This window comes from Pseudophryne corroboree, chromosome 5 (genome assembly GCF_028390025.1).
Source record: "Pseudophryne corroboree isolate aPseCor3 chromosome 5, aPseCor3.hap2, whole genome shotgun sequence".
Lineage (NCBI taxonomy): Eukaryota > Metazoa > Chordata > Amphibia > Anura > Myobatrachidae > Pseudophryne > Pseudophryne corroboree.
This window is the reverse complement of record NC_086448.1, coordinates 765,774,167-765,793,904: the sequence shown is the minus strand read 5'-3', so window position 1 is coordinate 765,793,904 and position 19,738 is coordinate 765,774,167.

Here is a 19,738-nt window from a genome sequence, read left to right as displayed (position 1 = left end):
TTATACCAAAGCTCCAAAATGGGCGGGAGAGTGCGGATGACTCTGCAGCACCGATTGAGCAAACATGAGGTCCTCATCAGCCAGGCTATCAAACTTGTAGAATTTTGCAAAGGTGTTTGAATCCGACCAAGTTGCCGCTCGGCAAAACTGTAATGCCGAGATGCCTCGGGCAGCCGCCCAAGAAGAGCCCACCTTCCTAGTGGAATGGGCCTTTACCGAATTTGGTAACGGCAATCCAGCCGTAGAATGAGCCTGCTGAATCGTGTTACAGATCCAGCGAGCAATAGTCTGCTTAGAAGCAGGAGCGCCAACCTTGTTGGCTGCATACAGGACAAACAGTGCCTCTGTTTTCCTAACCCGAGCCGTTCTGGCTACATAAATTTTCAACGCCCTGACCACATCAAGAGACTCGGAATCCTCCAAGTCCCGCGTAGCCACAGGCACCACAATAGGTTGGTTCATATGAAAAGAGGAAACCACCTTAGGCAAAAATTGAGGACGAGTCCGCAACTCAGCTCTATCCACATGGAAAATCAGATAGGGGCTTTTATGAGACAAAGCCGCCAACACAGACACTCGCCTTGCCGATGCCAAGGCCAACAACATAACCACCTTTCAAGTGAGATACTTAATTCCACGGATTGAAGAGGCTCAAACCAGGGAGACTTAAGGAATCGTAACACCACATTAAGGTCCCATGGTGCCACTGGAGGCACAAAAGGAGGCTGGATATGCAGCACTTCCTTCACAAAAGTCTGGACTTCTGGGAGAGAAGCCAATTCCTTCTGAAAGAAAATGGATAGGGCCGAAATCTGAACCTTAATGGAGCCTAATTTTAGGCCCATATTCACCCCAGTCTGTAGGAAGTGGAGAAAACGGCCCAGATGGAAATCTTCTGGAGGAGCATTCTTGGCTTCACACCAAGAGACATACTTCCTCCAAATATGGTGATAATGTTTCGCCGTCACCTCCTTCCTAGCCTTTATCAGAGTAGGGATGACCTCGTCCGGAATGCCCTTCCTTGCTAGGATCTGGCGTTCAACCGCCATGCCGTCAAACGCAGCCGCGGTAAGTCTTGGAACAGACAGGGCCCCTGTTGCAACAGGTCCTCTCTGAGAGGAAGTGGCCACGGATCTTCTGTGAGCATTTCCTGCAGATCTGGATACCAGGCCCTTCGAGGCCAATCTGGAACAATGAGAATTGTCTGTACTCCTTTTCGTCTTATGATTCTCAATACTTTTGAGATGAGAGGAAGAGGAGGGAACACATAGACCGACTGAAACACCCACGGTGTCACTGCTACTGCCTGAGGGTCCCTTGACCTGGCACAATACCTCGGAAGCTTTTTGTTGAGGCGTGACGCCATCATGTCTATTTGAGGAAGTCCCCAAAGACTTGCTATTTCTGCAAAGACTTCTTGATGAAGACCCCACTCTCCTGGATGGAGATCGTGTCTGCTGAGGAAGTCTGCTTCCCAGTTGTCCACTCCCAGAATGAATACCGCTGACAGAGCGCTTACGTGATTTTCTGCCCAGCGCAGAATACTGGAGGCTTCCGCCATTGCCACTCTGCTCCTTGTCCCGCCTTGGCGGTTTACATGAGCCACGGCTGTGATGTTGTCTGATTGAATCAGAACTGGTAGGTCGCGAAGAAGATTCTCCGCTTGACGGAGACCGTTGTATATGGCCCTCAATTCCAGTACGTTGATGTGTAGACAAGCCTCCTGGCTTGACCACAGTCCCTGGAAGTTTCTTCCCAGTGTGACTGCTCCCCATCCTCGGAGGCTCACGTCCGTGGTCACCAGAACCCAGTCCTGAATGCCGAACCTGCGACCCTCTAGAAGGTGAGTACTCTGCAGCCACCACAAGAGAGATACCCTGGCCCTGGGGGACAGGCTGATCTTCTGATGAATATGTAGATGGGACCCGGACCACTTGTCCAGAAGGTCCCACTGAAAAGTCCTTGCATGGAACCTGCCGAAGGGAATGCCTCGTAAGACGCCACCATCTTTCCCAGGACTCGAGTGCATTGATGGACCGACACCCTTTTTTCGGCTTCAACAGGTCCCTGACCAAGCTCTGGAGTTCCTGGGCCTTTTCCATCGGGATAAAAACCCTTTTTTGTTCCGTGTCCAGAATCATGCCTAAGAAAAGCAATCGGGTCGTTGGAACCAACTGTGACCAACTGTGACTTTGGTAGATTGAGAATCCAGCCGTGCTGCTGCAACACCCTCAGGGAGAGTGACACGTTGTTCAGCAACTGTTCTCTCGATCTCGCTTTTATCAGGAGATCGTCCAAGTACGGGATAATTGTGACTCCCTGCTTGCGCAAGAGCACCATCATTTCCGCCATTACCTTGGTGAAAATCCTCGGGCCGTGGAAAGTCCAAACGGCAACGTCTGGAATTGGTAATGAAAATCCTGTACAGCAAACCTCAGGAATGCCTGATGAGGAGGATATATGGGGACATGAAGGTATGCATCCTTTATGTCCAGAGACACCATATAATCCCCCCCTTCCAGGCTGGCGATGACCGCTCTGAGCGATTCCATCTTGAATTTGAACCTGTTCAAGTATAGGTTTAAGGATTTTAAATTCAGAATGGGTCTGACCGAACCGTCCGGTTTCGGGACCACAAACAGGGTTGAGTAGTACCCCGTCCCCTGTTGAAGCAGGGGAACTTTGACCACCACTTGTTGAAGACACAGTTTTTGAATTGCACTTAAAACTACCTCCCTCTCTGGGGAAGAAGCTGGTACGGCCAATTTGAAAAACTGGCGAGGACGACCATCTTCGAATTCCAGCTTGTAACCCTGGGAAACAATTTCTATTGCCCAGGGATCCACCTGTGATTGAACCCAGACGTGGCTGAAAAGTCGAAGACGTGCCCCCACTGGGGCGGACTCCCTCAGCGGAGCCCCAGCGTCATGCGGTGGATTTAGTAGAAGCCGGGGAGGACGTCTGCTCCTGGGAACTAGCTGTAGCTGGCAGCTTTTTCCCTCTGCCCTTACCTCTGGCGAGAAAGGAAGATCCCCATCCTCTTTTTGTTATGCACACCAGTGCCTGCAGGAAAGTACTGGTGTCAGAACTGTTATGCACTCCAGTGTCTGCAGGAATGTACTGGTGTTTGAACTGTTATGCAAAACAAATGGACTCACAGACAAACTGGGGAATATGACATAACGTACACAGAAGGTAATAGGGTAACAAAATACACACAAAGTGAACAGAGAAGCCCAGAGGCTAAGGAACTGGGTATCTCCCTTGTATTAGAACTGCACAGATGGAAAAAGCAAAATGTTGTGTTTTAATACATAGAGAACCCGAAATGCTGTTGCTAAGGGCAACAGCAAAACCCTAAAGGGTTACCAACGGGTGTGGCAGTAAACTCCTTGGTCAGAGATGGAATGATAGACACAAGGAGAGTCTCCACAATCCTATTTCTCACTTGCAGTGCACAGGTTTTAGCTTACTGCCACTAAACTGACCCCTGACACCTAGCACAGTGAGACAGGATTAGACAGGCAAGTCTTAGAATACAGCCGCAAACTTGCTAAGTTCACAGAGTAGTAACAGAACCCCAGCAAGCTAAACGACTGACTCCAGTCTTACTGCTAGGTCTGGATTGGCAGAGTGTAATACCAAATCCCCAGGCCTATTTGCAGTAAGCAACAAACAAATACAAAGCTACACAGTACTGGCTAACTTTCATGAACTGACTAACCAACAAAGATTCAGCAGCATCTGCTTACCCTGAAAAGAGGCCTTATAAAGCAGGTGCTGTCCACGCCCCACTCAGACCTCACAGACTGTGAGCACAAAAACCAGCACCGGATCCCCTGCCGTGCACAGAGCCTATAACCACTGCACAGCAAAAGACCCGAACCGGAGTATCAGCTGCGCTCAGGTTACTCCACTAGCACTTGTCTCCCGGTTGCCATGACGACGTGGCAGCACAGGGCAGGAGACCCTAACAGTACCCCCCCTCTGACGAGGGGTCAAAGAACCCCTACCACCGGGTTTATCGGGGAACTGCGAGAAGAAAGAGCGTATCAGTCTGGGGGCATGAAGATCACAACTGCGCACCCACGACCGCTCCTCCGGGCCATACCCCTTCCAGCCGACCCCGAACCACCTTGGAGTCAAGAATCCTTTCAACAACAAACTCCCTCTGGCCACGTATCAGAAGAGGGGAAGGTCTTCCACTGGAAGAAGGATTACTAATCGCCCGTTTTAAAAGGGAACAATGAAATGTTTTATTGATACCCAAAGAACGGGGCAGATCTAACTGAAATGCCACCGGATTGATAACCCTGGTGATCTTATAAGGGCCGATGAACCGGGGCCCTAACTTATGAGATGGCTGTCTCAACTTCAAATTCTTGGTAGACAACCAGACGAAGTCTCCTAATTTGAAGCTGCAGGGTCTTTTCCGCTTATCAAAAACCCTTTTGGTCACTAATGACACAGACACAAGGGCTTTCTTCACTTTCCGCCAAATACCTCTAAGGACCGAAACCACAGAGGAACCACCAGGCGTGGAGTCCAGGGGGTCAAAAGAATTGGCCTTAGGATGATGCCCATACACACAAAGGAAGGGAGAGATCCCTGTAGCAGAGTGAGCCGCGTTGTTATAGGCAAACTCCGCCATGGACAGATGAGCAACCCAGTCAGTCTGACACTTGGAGACATAACACCTGAGGAACTGCTCCAAGGACTGGTTCACCCTTTCAGTCTGCCCATTAGACTGCGGATGGTAGCCTGACGACAAGCTGACAGAAATCTGGAGATCGGAACAAAATGCCCTCCAGAATTTGGCCACAAACTGGGATCCGCGGTCAGAGACCACATCAAGTGGCAACCCGTGGAGACGCACAACATGCAGCATAAATAATTCAGACAGGCGTCTGGCTGATGGCAGCCCAACCAGTGGAACGAAGTGCGCCATCTTCGAAAACCTGTCAACGACAACCCAGATGGCTGTCATCCCCGAGGATTTGGGCAAGTCCACCACAAAATCCATTGAAATGTGGGTCCATGGCTTAGATGGGATAGAGAGTGGATGTAATGGGCCAACAGGAACCCCTCTAGGAGTCTTATTTCGGGCACAGATGTCACATGCCCGAACCCACTGATCCACATCCTTAGCCACCGAGGGCCACCACACCGCCCTAGATAGCAACTCCCGAGTTCTGGCAATACCCGGGTGACCTGCCGACTTCTTGGCATGGAATTCCAGGAACACTCGCTGTCTTAACCTAGGAGGCACAAACAAAAGACCTACCGGAAGGTCTGGAGGAGCCTGCTCCTGTGCTCTAAGGACTAATGATAAGAGGTCCTGGGTAATGCCCACTTTAATACATGACGGGGAAACAATGGGCAACGGCTCCTCGGTGGTCTCCTGGATTGGAGCAAAACTCAGCGAGAGCGCATCAGCCTTGATGTTTTTTGACCCAGGGCGATATGTTATCAAAAAATTAAAGCGAGCAAAAAACAAAGCCCATCGTGCCTGCCTGGCATTGAGACGCTTCGCTGACTCTAAATATGCCAGATTCTTATGGTCAGTGAGAATTGAGACCACAAACTTAGCCCCCTCAAGCCAGTGTCTCCACTCCTCGAGTGCATCCTTAATAGCCAACAATTCCCGGTTACCCACGTCATAATTCATCTCGGCAGGCGAAAATTTACGGGAAAAGTAAGCACAGGGATGAAGGCGATTATCAGACACTCCCATCTGAGAAAGCACTGCCCCAATACCCATCTCAGAGGCATCCACCTCCACCACAAAAGGACGCTCTGGATCTGGGTGTCGCAGCACCTTGGCCGAAACAAATGCCCTTTTGAGACGGGCAAAAGCCGCTTTAGCCTCACAAGACCAGTGAGCAACATCCGCCCCTTTCTTAGTGAGTGCCACCAAGGGCGCCACTATAGACGAAAATCCAGCGATAAATCGTCTATAAAAATTCGCAAAGCCCAGGAAACGCTGAAGCGCCTTCAAACTAGTGGGCTGCACCCAATCCAGGACTGCCTGTACCTTGGAACCCTCCATTTGGAAACCTTCTGGGGAGATAATATATCCTAGAAATGCGATTTGCTGAACTTCAAATTCGCACTTCTCCAGCTTCGCCCCAAGCCGGTGGTCTCTGAGTTTCTGGAGGACTAAGCGTACATGCTTCCGATGTTCCTCCAGGGAATGGGAGAAGATTAGGATGTCATCTAAGTATACAACTAAGAATCTATCCAAATATTCCCTGAGCACATCATTCATGAAATCCTGGAAGACTGCCGGGGCATTACAGAGCCCAAAAGGCATCACCAAATATTCATAATGCCCTGAGTGGGTATTAAAGGCAGTCTTCCATTCATCCCCCTCTCTTATTCGGATTAGATTGTACGCACCGCGTAGGTCAATCTTAGAAAAAATGGTGGCAGTACGAAGCTGGTCAAACAAGACCGAAATGAGAGGCAGTGGGTATGAGTTTTTAATCGTGATACGGTTCAATTCCCTGAAGTCGATGCAGGGTCGCAACGAACCGTCCTTTTTACCCACGAAGAAGAACCCCGACCCAACTGGAGACTGTGAAGGTCTGATAAATCCCTTAGCCAAGTTCTCCTGAATGTACTCTGCCATAGCCTGAGTCTCAGGACGTGACAGGGAGTACAACCTGCTCTTGGGAAGCTTAGCATTTGGCAACAAATCAATGGCACAGTCATAGGGGCGATGGGGAGGTAGTACCTCTGCAATTTTTTTGGAGAACACGTCCGCAAAATCTGCATAACACCCTGGCAATCCTGGCAAACTTAGCTGCGAGAGCCTGACTGGAAGGCTCAAGCAACTCCTGAAACAATCAGTACCCCAACTAAGAATCTCCCCAGAGACCCAGTCAAATTGAGGATTGTGGGCCCTTAACCAGGGTAACCCCAACACCAATGGGGCAAAAGTACAGACAGTCACATAAAAGGACAATTTTTCAGAGTGTGTGGCTCCAATAAACAAAGAAATCTGACTAGTGCAAGAGGTAATTTTACCTTGGGATAATGGTTCCCCGTTTAACCCACAAATCTCAATTTCCGATGCCAAGGGTACTAAGGGAACAGAGTGTTTCAGGGCGAATTGGCGGTCCATAAAAACCCCGTCGGCCCCACTGTCCACAAAGGCCTCAGTCTTGACAGTTTGACCGAGGATCTTCAAGGTCACCGGAATGATAAAAGTCTTCTTGGGAAATTCTGACTTCTGGCCTGACAGGATATTTCCCATCACCCTCAGGCCCTGAAGTTTTCCGGCTTTTCTGGGCATGATACTACCACATGACCTTTATTCCCACAGTACAAACACAACCCCTGCTGTCTCCTCCGCGTCTTCTCACGCGAGGAGAGGCGGGTAGCCCCAATCTGCATAGGCTCCTCAGAAAATTCCTCAGAGTCTGAGGTTCCCTTGGGAAGGAAGGAAATCTCAGTCTCCCTTTCAAGCCTACGCTCTCTCAGCCGTCTATCCACCCGGATGGATAACTGCATGAGCTGATCCAAGCTATCAGGCAAGGGATGTTGTACCAGTTGGTCCTTTATCTGGTTAGAAAGACCTCTTCGGTACTGGTGTCTCAGGGCTGGGTCATTCCACTGGGTATCATGGGCCAACCTCCGAAACTCCGTACAGTAAACCTCAACTGGCCTTCGCCCTTGCTTAAGGATCGAAATCTGAGCCTCGGCTGAGGCCGTCTTGTCAGGGTCATCATACAACATGCCCAGTGCCGTAAAAAAAGCATCAACACTTTTAAGCGACGGACAGTCAGGCTGCAACCCATATGCCCAGACCTGTGGGTCTCCTTGTAGCAAGGAAATCACTATGCCCACCCGCTGAATCTCCGACCCAGAAGACTGAGGCCTAAGCCGGAAGTATAGCTTGCAGCTCTCCTTGAAACAAAAGAACTGCGAGCGATCTCCAGAAAAACGATCCGGGAGATTTACTTTCGGCTCCTTAACCCCTGCAGGTGCTGCTGCTGCGGGAGCTCCACCAGCAGCCTGGGAGGTGTGCATATTAATGGACAAATCATTAAATTGTCGAGTCAGGACCTGCACCTGATCGACCACCTGTTGCAACGTATTTTGAGGGGTATGCTCCATATTCCCACAAAATTTCAACAGGAGTATTAGGCTGCTGAATATGTTATGCACACCAGTGCCTGCAGGAAAGTACTGGTGTCAGAACTGTTATGCACTCCAGTGTCTGCAGGTATGTACTGGTATTTGAACTGTTATGCAAAACAAATGGACTCACAGACAAACTGGGGAATATGACATAACGTACACAGAAGGTAATAGGGTAACAAAATACACACAAAGTGAACAGAGAAGCCCAGAGGCTAAGGAACTGGGTATCTCCCTTGTATTAGAACTGCACAGATGGAAAAAGCAAAATGTTGTGTTTTAATACATAGAGAACCCGAAATGCTGTTGCTAAGGGCAACAGCAAAACCCTAAAGGGTTACCAACGGGTGTGGCAGTAAACTCCTTGGTCAGAGATGGAATGATAGACACAAGGAGAGTCTCCACAATCCTATTTCTCACTTGCAGTGCACAGGTTTTAGCTTACTGCCACTAAACTGACCCCTGACACCTAGCACAGTGAGACAGGATTAGACAGGCAAGTCTTAGAATACAGCCGCAAACTTGCTAAGTTCACAGAGTAGTAACAGAACCCCAGCAAGCTAAACGACTGACTCCAGTCTTACTGCTAGGTCTGGATTGGCAGAGTGTAATACCAAATCCCCAGGCCTATTTGCAGTAAGCAACAAACAAATACAAAGCTACACAGTACTGGCTAACTTTCATGAACTGACTAACCAACAAAGATTCAGCAGCATCTGCTTACCCTGAAAAGAGGCCTTATAAAGCAGGTGCTGTCCACGCCCCACTCAGACCTCACAGACTGTGAGCACAAAAACCAGCACCGGATCCCCTGCCGTGCACAGAGCCTATAACCACTGCACAGCAAAAGACCCGAACCGGAGTATCAGCTGCGCTCAGGTTACTCCACTAGCACTTGTCTCCCGGTTGCCATGACGACGTGGCAGCACAGGGCAGGAGACCCTAACACTTTTGGATTTATGCGACTGAAAGGACTGCATCTGATAATGTGGCGTTTTCTTTGGCTGTGAGGAAACATAAGGCAAAAAAACGGATTTACCTGCGGTAGCTGTGGAAACCAGGTCCGTGAGACCTTCCCCAAATAAGTCCTCACCCTTGTAAGGCAAAACCTCCATATGCCTCTTTGAGTCGGCATCACCCGTCCATTGGCGGGTCCACAGGGCTCGCCTAGCAGAAATCGCCATGGCGTTGGCTCTGGAACCCAGTAGGCCAACGTCTCTCTGAGCATCTCTCATATATAGGACAGCATCCTTTATATGACCCAAGGTCAGTAAAATGGTATCTTTATCCATGGTATCAATGTCCACAGACAAGGTATCTGTCCACGCTGCTACAGCGCTACAAACCCAAGCCGACGCTATCGCCGGTCTGAGCAAGGTACCAGTATGTGTATAAATTGACTTCAAGGTAGTCTCCTGCCTGCGATCAGCAGGATCCTTGAGGGCTGCGGTATCTTGCGACGGCAGTGCCACCTTTTTGGATAAGTGCGTTAACGCCTTGTCCACCCTGGGTGAGGATTCCCACCATATCCTGTCCTTAGACGGGAAAGGATACGCCATAAGAATCCTTTTGGGAATCTGCAGTTTCTTGTCTGGAGTTTCCCAAGCCCTTTCAAACAACTCATTTAACTCGTGGGAAGGGGGGAAAGTAACCTCCGGTTTCTTTTCTTTAAACATGTGGACCCTCGTGTCAGGTACAGAGGGGTCATCCGTGATATGCAACACATCTTTTATTGCAATAATCATATAATGAATACTTTTTGCCAACTTTGGCTGCAACCTCGCATCATCGTAGTCGACACTGGAGTCAGAGTCCGTGTCGGTATCAGTGTCTGCTATTTGGGATAGTAAAAGGCAAGGATGGACTCCCTGCATTTTCCCTGGACTCCGCTTTGTCCAACCTTTTATGTAATAAATTCACATTTGCATTTAAAACATTCCACATATCCAACCAATCAGGTGTCGGCGTTGCCGACGGAGACACCACACTCATTTGCTCTATCGCCTCCCTAGAAGAGCCTTCCGCTTCAGACATGCCGATACACGACACCCCCACACACTCAGGGAAATATCCAATCTGGAGACAGTCCCCCAATAAGGCCCTTTGGAGAGACAGAGAGAGAGTATGTCAGCACACACCCAGCGCCAATGACCCTGGAAAACAATTTCCCAGACACACAGCGCTTTAATATTATTCAACATACCTTCACTGCCAAATTAAGTGCCCCCCCCCACTCTTTTTAAGCCCTCTGTCAAAGTGTTCAGCAGGGGAGAGATCGGGGAGCCAGCTTCTCTGCAGTGTGCTGTGGAGAAAATGGCGCTGCTCAGTGCTGTGGAATCAAGTTCCGCCCCCTCAGCGGCGGGCTTCGGTCCTGCTCAAAAATACAATACTGGCGGGGGATTTGTATATATATTGCCTCCGCAGCCCATATATACTAAAATGCCAGCCTAGAGGTTTTATATTGCTGCCCAGGGCGCCCCCCCCTGTGCCCTGCACCCATCCGTGCCTCAGTGTGTGTTGTGTGTGGGAGCAATGGCGCGCAGAGTTACCGCTGCGCGTTACTTCAGTGAAGATCAGAAGTCTTCTGCCGCCTGTGATGTCTTCTTTCTTCTAATACTCACCCGGCTTCTATCTTCCGGCCCTGCAAGGAGAACGGCGGCGCGGCTCTGGGACGAACGGCGAGGGTGAGACCTGCGTTCCAATCCCTCTGGAGCTAATGGTGTCCAGTAGCCTAAGAAGCAGAGCCTATCACTTAAGTAGGTCTGCTTCTCTCTCCTCAGTCCCACGATGCAGGGAGCCTGTTGCCAGCAGGGCTCCCTGAAAATAGGCTCCCTGCAAATAAAAAACCTAACAAAATTCTTTTAATCAGAGAAACTCAGGAGAGTTCCCCTGTAGTGCACCCAATCTCCTCTGGGCACAGGATCTAACTGAGGTCTGGAGGAGGGACATAGAGGGAGGAGCCCGTCTTTACCCCATGGTCCTTATGGAGTCCCCAGCATCCTCTAGGACGTAAGAGAAATGAAGGAGTCGGCCCCCAACCCTGGAATCTTCCAGGCGGAGGCCCCTCTCTTCAGGCTGATGGTTTCTGTTCAGGCTTGGAAGCTGGCTTTTTGCTAGCCCACTGCTTCCTACCCCTGGTTTTGAACTGGGGTTGCTTAGACTCCTCTTTAGCTTTCGCTTTGCTTTGCCAACGAAATGAGCGAAACTTTGAACCCTTAGACTTAGGGTTATAAGTAGCCAGAAATCTGATCTTCTTTGATTCAGCCTCTGATTCTAGGATATCAGATAATGGTTTCCCAAACAATATATTACCAATGAAAGGCAATGCTTCCAATTCTTTCTTGGATTCCGCATCTGCTTTCCAGGTACGTAGCGGCTACTGTCAAGGCTGAAGCTTTAGAAGCAACTGTACCCATATCAATTGCTGCTTCTTCCAAGTATTGGGCAGATTGTCTTAAACGGCTTAAATTATACTCTTGCTCCCTATTAGGAGAAGAGATGTCATTCTCTAGTTCCTCTATCCATTCGCCCATTGCCTTTGCTACCCAGGCCGAAGCCATAGCAGGTCTTACCACTGCTCCTACTAGAGAAAATATATTTTTCAAGAAACTATCTACCCTTCTGTCTGTCACATCATTTAGTGAGGTAGATGACAGTGGTAAAGCAGATTTATGCACCAGTCGCAGCACATGTGCATCTACTTTTGGAGGAACTTCTCTTCTCGAACAATCCGCAGCTGGAAATGGATAATAAGAATTCCATCTTTTCGGAATCTTATACCTTTTACTGGGCATCGCCCAAGATTCTTCCATCATTTCCGTCAGCTCATCTGACGCTGGGAATTCAGTTTTAACTGATTTTGTTCGTTTAAACACAGGTGCTTTAGATTTTAACACTGTTTTGGCTGGCTCTTCCAAAGAGAGAACAGCCTTCACAGCATCAATAAGTTCAGCAACATCCTCTGAACTAAAACAATGCGACTGATCATTGGCCCTCATTCCGAGTTGTTCGCTCGCTAGCTGCTTTTAGCAGCATTGCACACGCTAGGCCGCCGCCCTCTGGGAGTGTATCTTAGCTTAGCAGAATTGCGAACAAAAGATTTGCAGAATTGCGAATAGAAATTTCTTAGCAGTTTCTGAGTAGCTCCAGGCTTACTCAGCCATTGCGATCAGTTCAGTCAGTTTCGTTCCTGGTTTGACATCACAAACACACCCAGCGTTCGCCCAGACACTCCCCCCGTTTCTTCAGACACTCCCGCGTTTTTCCCAGAAACGCCAGCGTTTTTTCGCACACGCCCAGAAAACAGACAGTTTCCGCCCAGAAACACCCACTTCCTGTCAATCACAGTACGATCACCAGAAAGATGAAAATTCCTCGTTATGCCGTGAGTAAAATACCTAACTTATGTGTAAAATAACTAAGCGCATGCGCTCTGCGAACCATTAAGCGACTAATCGCAATATAGCGAAAATCGGCAACGAGCGAACAACTCGGAATGACCACCATCATACATTACTGTATCATCATCTGATGTATCATCTTGTGTAGTCTGCCACATAGACGCATCTGTCTTAGTCTTACCTGTCCCTTGGTTGCTTGTAGAGGCTACTGGAACCAAGCCGTAGGGAGGGAGCTGCATGTATGGGTTAATAGTGTAACCTAACCCTTGAGGTGGTGCTAACGGAGTTAACCTGTCCGCTATTGAAGATAAAGTCTTTGCGAACATATTCCATGGTGGCTCTGTTGGTGGTTGAACCAACTCCTGTTTTTTACTTTGCTGAAAAGCAAAACAGTTCGCACACAACCCCTCATACGTGACCAATTGGTCCATACCAATTAACCCTGTCTTACAAGATAAGCATGTTAGGGATGTAGAAGTGCCTGATAAATTCTCCTCGTCACTTTTGCCGCTCACAGACATGGTAATAATCTGATAAATGACTACACAATTTGTGACTGAAAATCACCTATATATGAGTATATAGAAGTGAGATCAATCTGACCACAGCCGTGCACCTGAATTGAGGGTCAGAACAGGACTGACATTACATAGAAAAGTCAGCACACATACTAGCAGTAAGTCACATGTTAAGGCATTAGACATTGTCATATGAGAATACAACCCCCATAACAAATTACAAGTAAGTAGGAAAATTGTACTTCTGTTTTTAACTGGTTCATTTTTCAACATAACATGCAGAAAACACAGTAATACACAGATCTCATATACAATATGTACTAAAAATTAACAATTCATACTAACAAGTAGAGAGAATTTTTAGTACTGTATACCCTTCCTCTGTAGAGCGGGATACAGGGAGACTCACCACACTTCCATATCCAAGCAAATGCGCTCGTGTGGTCAGATGCTACTAATGTACACTACCGCTCTTGTATAACTGATAACGGACACAGTCGCTCACTGACGGACACGGACGCTCAGCGACTTCCACGTGTATGCAGACGCTAAGGCCTGCGACTCGGTATAGGCGGGATCTCTAGTATACACAACCGCAGCGTCTACGCTGCAACCGAGTACCCTCGTGGTAGCATCTGAGACGGAAGTGAGGTCATTTAGTTCATGGACGGCAGACGCACGGAAACTGGTCATGAACTCGGAGGTGGGGCGGCCAGGAGAGCGTCTGAATCCCCCCGTTGACTTAAACCCTAAGGATCGCGGTCTCTATCTAGTCCTGGCGCCTATGATCCCTAGAGTGTAGCGCTGTCGCACTCGAGATGTTCAGCGCATCAACACACTGTTTGTAGTCTCCACCAATACAGTGTAGCTGTGTCCGGACCCCCTAGTAAGGGGAAATACATAGACTTACTGTCCCCCCATGCTCCGGCCACAGCCTGGTTACGTCTGCTGGACCTGCTACAACATCCGACACAGACGCCCGTCGAGACAGCACTATACCGCGAAGGTAAGCGTTGTTGCGACCCGGTGGGGAGTTGTTGGAGCGACTCTATCCAGTATGCGCTTAAGACGCTGTTAGGAAAAGTCGCTCGAAAAAAAATACGATTTTAAATCTTTTTCTTCTAGTCCGTAGAGGATGCTGGTGACTCCGTAAGGACCATGGGGTATAGACGGGCTCCGCAGGAGACATGGGCACTCTAAAGACTTTAGATGGGTGTGCACTGGCTCCTCCCTCTATGCCCCTCCTCCAGACCTCAGTTAGAGAACTGTGCCCAGAGGAGACAGACAGTACGAGGAAAGGATTTTTGTTAATCTAAGGGCAAGATTCATACCAGCCCACACCATTCACACCGTATAACCTGGACCGGGTGGGAGAGTGCGGATGATTCTGCAGCACAGAATGAGCAAACATGAGGTCCTCCTCAGCCAAGGTATCAAACTTGTAGAATTTAGCAAAAGTGTTTGAACCCGACCAAGTAGCAGTTCGGCAAAGTTGTAATGCCGAGACACCTTGGGCAGCCGCCCAAGAAGAGTCCACCTTCCTAGTGGAATGGGCCTTTACCGAATTTGGTACCGGCAATCCAGCCGTAGAATGAGCCTGCTGAATCGTGTTACAGATCCAGCAGGTAATAGTCTGCTTAGAAGCAGGGGCGCCAACCTTGTTGGCTGCATACAGGATAAACAGTGCCTCTGTTTTCTAACCCGAGCCGTCCTGGCTACATAAACTTTTAAGGCCCTGACTACATCAAGAGACTTGGAATCCTCCAAGTCCCCCGTAGCCACAGGCATCACAATAGGTTGGTTCATATGAAACGATGAAACCACCTTAGGCAGAAATTGAGGACGAGTCCTCAACTCTGCTCTATCCACATGGAAAATCAGATAGGGGCTTTTATGAGACAAAGCCGCCAATTCGGACACCCGCCTCGCAGATGCCAAGGTTAACAACATGACCACTTTCCAAGTGAGAAATTTCAACTCAACTGTTTGAAGAGGTTCAAACCAGTGTGACTTAAGGAACTGTAACACCACGTTAAGGTCCCATGGTGCCACTGGGGGCACAAAAGTAGGCTGGATGTGCAGCACTCCCTTTACAAAAGTCTGGACTTCTGGGAGAGAAGCCATTTCCTTCTGAAAGAATATAGATAGGGACGAAATCTTCCTTGTGTGACTGCTCCCCATCCTCGGAGGCTCGCGTCCGTGGTCACCAGAACCCAGTCTTGAATTCCGAACCTGCGACCCTCGAGAAGGTGAGTACTCTGCAGCCACCACAGGAGAGACACCCTGGCCCTGGGGGACAGGCTTATTTTCTGATGTATTTGTAGATGGGACCCCGACCACTTGTCCAGAAGGTCCCACTGAAATGTCCTCGCATGAAACCTACCGAACGGGATGGCCTCGTAGGTCGCCACCCTTTTTCCCAGTACTCGAGTGCATTGATGGACTGACACTCTTTTCAGTTTTAACAGGTCTCTGACCATGTTCTGGAGTTCCTGGGCTTTTTCCATCGGGAGAAAAACCCTCTTTTGTTCCGTGTCCAGAATCATGCCTAAGAAAGATAGCCGAGTCGTTGGAACCAACTGTGACTTTGGTAGATTTAGAATCCAGCCATGTTGCTGCAGCACTCTCAGGGAGAGCGACACGCTTTTCAGCAACTGATCTCTCGATCTCGCCTTTATCAGGAGATCGTCCAAGTACGGGATAATTGTGACTCCCTGCCTGCGCAGGAGCACCATCATTTCCGCCATTATGTTGGTGAAAATCCTCGGGGCCATGGAAAGCCCAAACGGCAAAGTCTGAAACTGGTAATGACAGTCCTGTACAGCGAATCTCAGGTATGCCTGATGAGGGGGATATATGGGGCCATGAAGGTATGCTTCCTTTATGTCTAGTGACACCATAAAATCCCTCCCTTCCAGGCTGGAGATAACCGCCCGGAGCGATTCCATCTTGAAATTGAACTTTGTCAAGTGCAGGTTTAGGGATTTTAGATTTAGAATGGGCCTGACTGAGCCATCCGATTTCGGAACCACAAACAGGGTTGAATAGTACCCCTTCCCCTGTTGAACTAGGGGAACTTTGACAACCACTTGCTGTTGATACAGCTTTTGAGTTGCAGCTAAAACTATCTCCCTCTCTGGGGGAGAAGCTGTCAAAGCCGATTTGAAAAATCGGCGCGGAGGCACCTCTTCGAATTCCAGCTTGTATCCTTGGGATACAATTTCCATTGCCCAAGGATCCACGTCTGATTGAACCCAGACGTGGCTGAAGAGTCAAAGACGTGCCCCCACCGGCGCGGACTCCCTCAGTGGAGCCCCAGCGTCATGCGGTGGATTTAGTAGAAGCCATGGAGGACTTCTGCTCCTGGGAACTAGCCGTAGCAGGGATTCTTTTCCCTCTACCCTTACCTCTGGCGAGGAAGGAAGAGCCCCGACCTCTTCTGGACTTATGCGGCCGAAAGGACTGCATCTGATACTGTGGTGTTCTCTTCTGCTGTGGGGGAACATAAGGAAAAAAAGTAGATTTACCCGCAGTAGCTGTGGAAACCAGGTCCGCGAGACCTTCCCCAAATAAAATCTCACCCTTGTAAGGCAAAACTTCCATATGCCTCTTTGACTCCATTGGCGGGTCCACAGGGCTCGCCTAGCAGAAATCGCCATGGCGTTGGCTCTCGAACCTAGCAGCCCAACGTCTCTCTGAGTGTCTCTCGTATATAAGACTTCGTCTTTAATGTGACCTAAGGTCAATAAAATGGTATCCCTATCTAGGGTATCAATGTCAGCTGACAAGGTATCGGTCCAAGCTGCTACAGCGCTACAAACCCAGGCCGACGCTATTGACAGTCTGAGCAAAGCACCCATATGTGAATAAATTGATTTTAAGGTAGCTTCCTGTCTGCGATCAGCAGGATCCTTGAGGGCTGCCGTGTCTGGAGACGGCAGCGCCACCTTTTTGGACAAGCGCGTTAAAGCCTTGTCCACCCTGGGCGAGGATTCCCACCGTACCCTGTCCTGTGCAGGGAAAGGATACGCCATAAGAATCCTCTTGGGAATCTGCAGTTTTTTGTCTGGAGTTTCCCAAGCTTTTTCAAATAACGCGTTCAGCTCATGAGATGGGGGAAAGGTTACTTCAGGTTTCTTTTCCTTAAACATGCATACCCTCGTGTCAGGGACAGAGGGGTCATCTGTGATATGCAAAACATCTTTTATTGTAATAATCATATAATGAATACTTTTGGCCACCCTTGGTTGTAACCTCGCATCATCGTAGTCGACACTGGAGTCAGAATCCGTGTCGGTATCAGTGTCTGCTACTTGGGACAGGGGACGTTTCTGAGACCCTGAAGGGCCCTGTGACACAGTCAAAGCCATAGATTGACTCCCTGTTTTATCCCTGGACTCTGCTTTGTCTAATCTCTTATGTAATAAAGACACATTTGCATTTAAAACTTTCCACATATCCAACCAATCAGGTGTCGGCGTTGCTGACGGATACACCACAATCATCTGCTCCACCTCCTCCTTAGATGAGCCTTCCGCTTCAGACATGCCGACACACACGTACCGACACCCCCACACACTCAGGGATATATCTATATGGAGACAGTCCCCCAATAAGGCCCTTTGGAGAGACAGAGATAGAGTATGCCAGTACACAGCCAGCGCCACCGGACACTGGAAAAAAAATCCCAGTTAGTACAGCGCTTTTTTTATATAAATATATAAATACACTCACTGCGCCAATTAAATGTGCCCCCCCCCCTCTTTTTTGCCCTCTGTAACTGTGTTTTGCAGGGGAGTGTCCAGGGAGCCAGCTTCTCTGCAGTATGCTGTGGAGAAAATGGCGCTGATTAGTGCTGGAGGATCAAGCCCCGCCCCCTCACCGGCGTGCTTCGGTCCCGCTCAAATTATTTATACTGGAGGGGGGTTTTCAATATACCGCCCCCGCAGTATGTTATCTATATGCCAGTGTCCCTTTAGGTAAAGATTGCTGTCCAGGGTGCCCCCCCTGCACCCTGCACCCTTACAGTGCCCGCTGTGTGTGTATGTGTGGGAGCAATGGCGCGCAGCATTACCGATGCGCGTTACCTCAGTGAAGATCTGAAGTCTTCTGCCGCCTTTGAAGTCTTCTTTCTTCTTAATACTCACCCGGCTTCTATGTTCCGGCTCTGTGAGGAGGACGGCGGCGGGGCTCCTGGGACGAACGGCGAGGGTGAGACCTGCGTTCCGACCCTCTGGAGCTAATGGTGTCCAGTAGCCTAAGAAGCAGAGCCAATCATTTAAGTAGGTCTGCTTCTCTCCCCTCAGTCCCACGATGCAGGGAGCCTGTTGCCAGCAGTGCTCCCTGAAAATAAAAAACCTAACAAAAGTCTTTTACAGAGAAACTCAGTAGAGCTCCCCTGCAGTGCACCCTGTCTCCTCTGTGCACAGGATCTAACTGAGGTCTGGAGGAGGGGCATAGAGGGAGGAACCAGTGCACACCCATCTAAAGTCTTAAGAGTGCACAGCATCCTCTAGGATGTAAGAGAAAAAAACATAGTAAGTCTATAAAAATAAAATAATAAAAGCTTCAGGCTGCTATATCTCAGCAGCCCTGTGACCATGGTCCGGCTTCCTGCCGCACCAAGCAAAAAACTGATTTGACTGAGTCAGTGGGCGGGACTATATGGTGAGGCCCCGATGCATCCTGGGAGGCCAGAAAGCTCGTGACCGTGTTGGTGCCATTTCCGCTGTAGCTCAACCATATCCCAATGTTATCCTGTGGATAATCCTGTGGACCCAGCCAGAGAAATATATATATATTATATAAACGTATACAGGTTGAGTATCCCATATCCAAATATCCGAAATACGGAATATTCCGAAATACAGACTTTTTTGAGTGAGAGTGGGATAGTGAAACTTTTGTTTTTTTATGTCTCAATGTACACAAACTTTGTTTAATACACAAAGTTATTAAAAATATTGTATTAAATGACCTTCAGGCTGTGTGTATAAGGTGTATATGAAACATAAATGAATTGTGTGAATGTAGACACACTTTGTTTAATGCACAAAATTATAAAAAATATTGGCTAAAATGACCTTCCGGCTGTGTGTATAAGGTGTATATGTAACATAAATACTTTATGTGCTTAGACTTGGGTCCCATCATCATGATATCTCATTATGGTATGCAATTATTCCAAAATACGGAAAAATCCCATATCCAAAATACCTCTGGTCCCAAGCATTTTGGATAAGGGATACTCAACCTGTATATCATATTCATACTATACATATATAAAGATATATAAAGATATATATATACTGTACATACTATTTATATATACACACTGTACATACTGTACATATAGATATATGTACTGTATATATATATATATATATATATATATTTACATATGATTCAACATATTTTTATAATTATAATTATTAGATTTATATTGAATAGCTGCTAATCCTAGAGCAGCGGCCAGGCAGCCCTGAAATGTCTGACACCGTCCTCACCTCACAGAGGATAGTCAGACAAGCCGCCGGGCCGCCTTCAAGGAGCTTCAGTGCTTTCCGTGTGGTGAGCTGGAGCTCTGTGAGTCTCTCTGGGACCTGGGTGAGGGCCAGCGGTGGCAGGGCGGCACCTTTGTGACGTCACACGCCGTGACGTCTGCGCTGTGTAGGA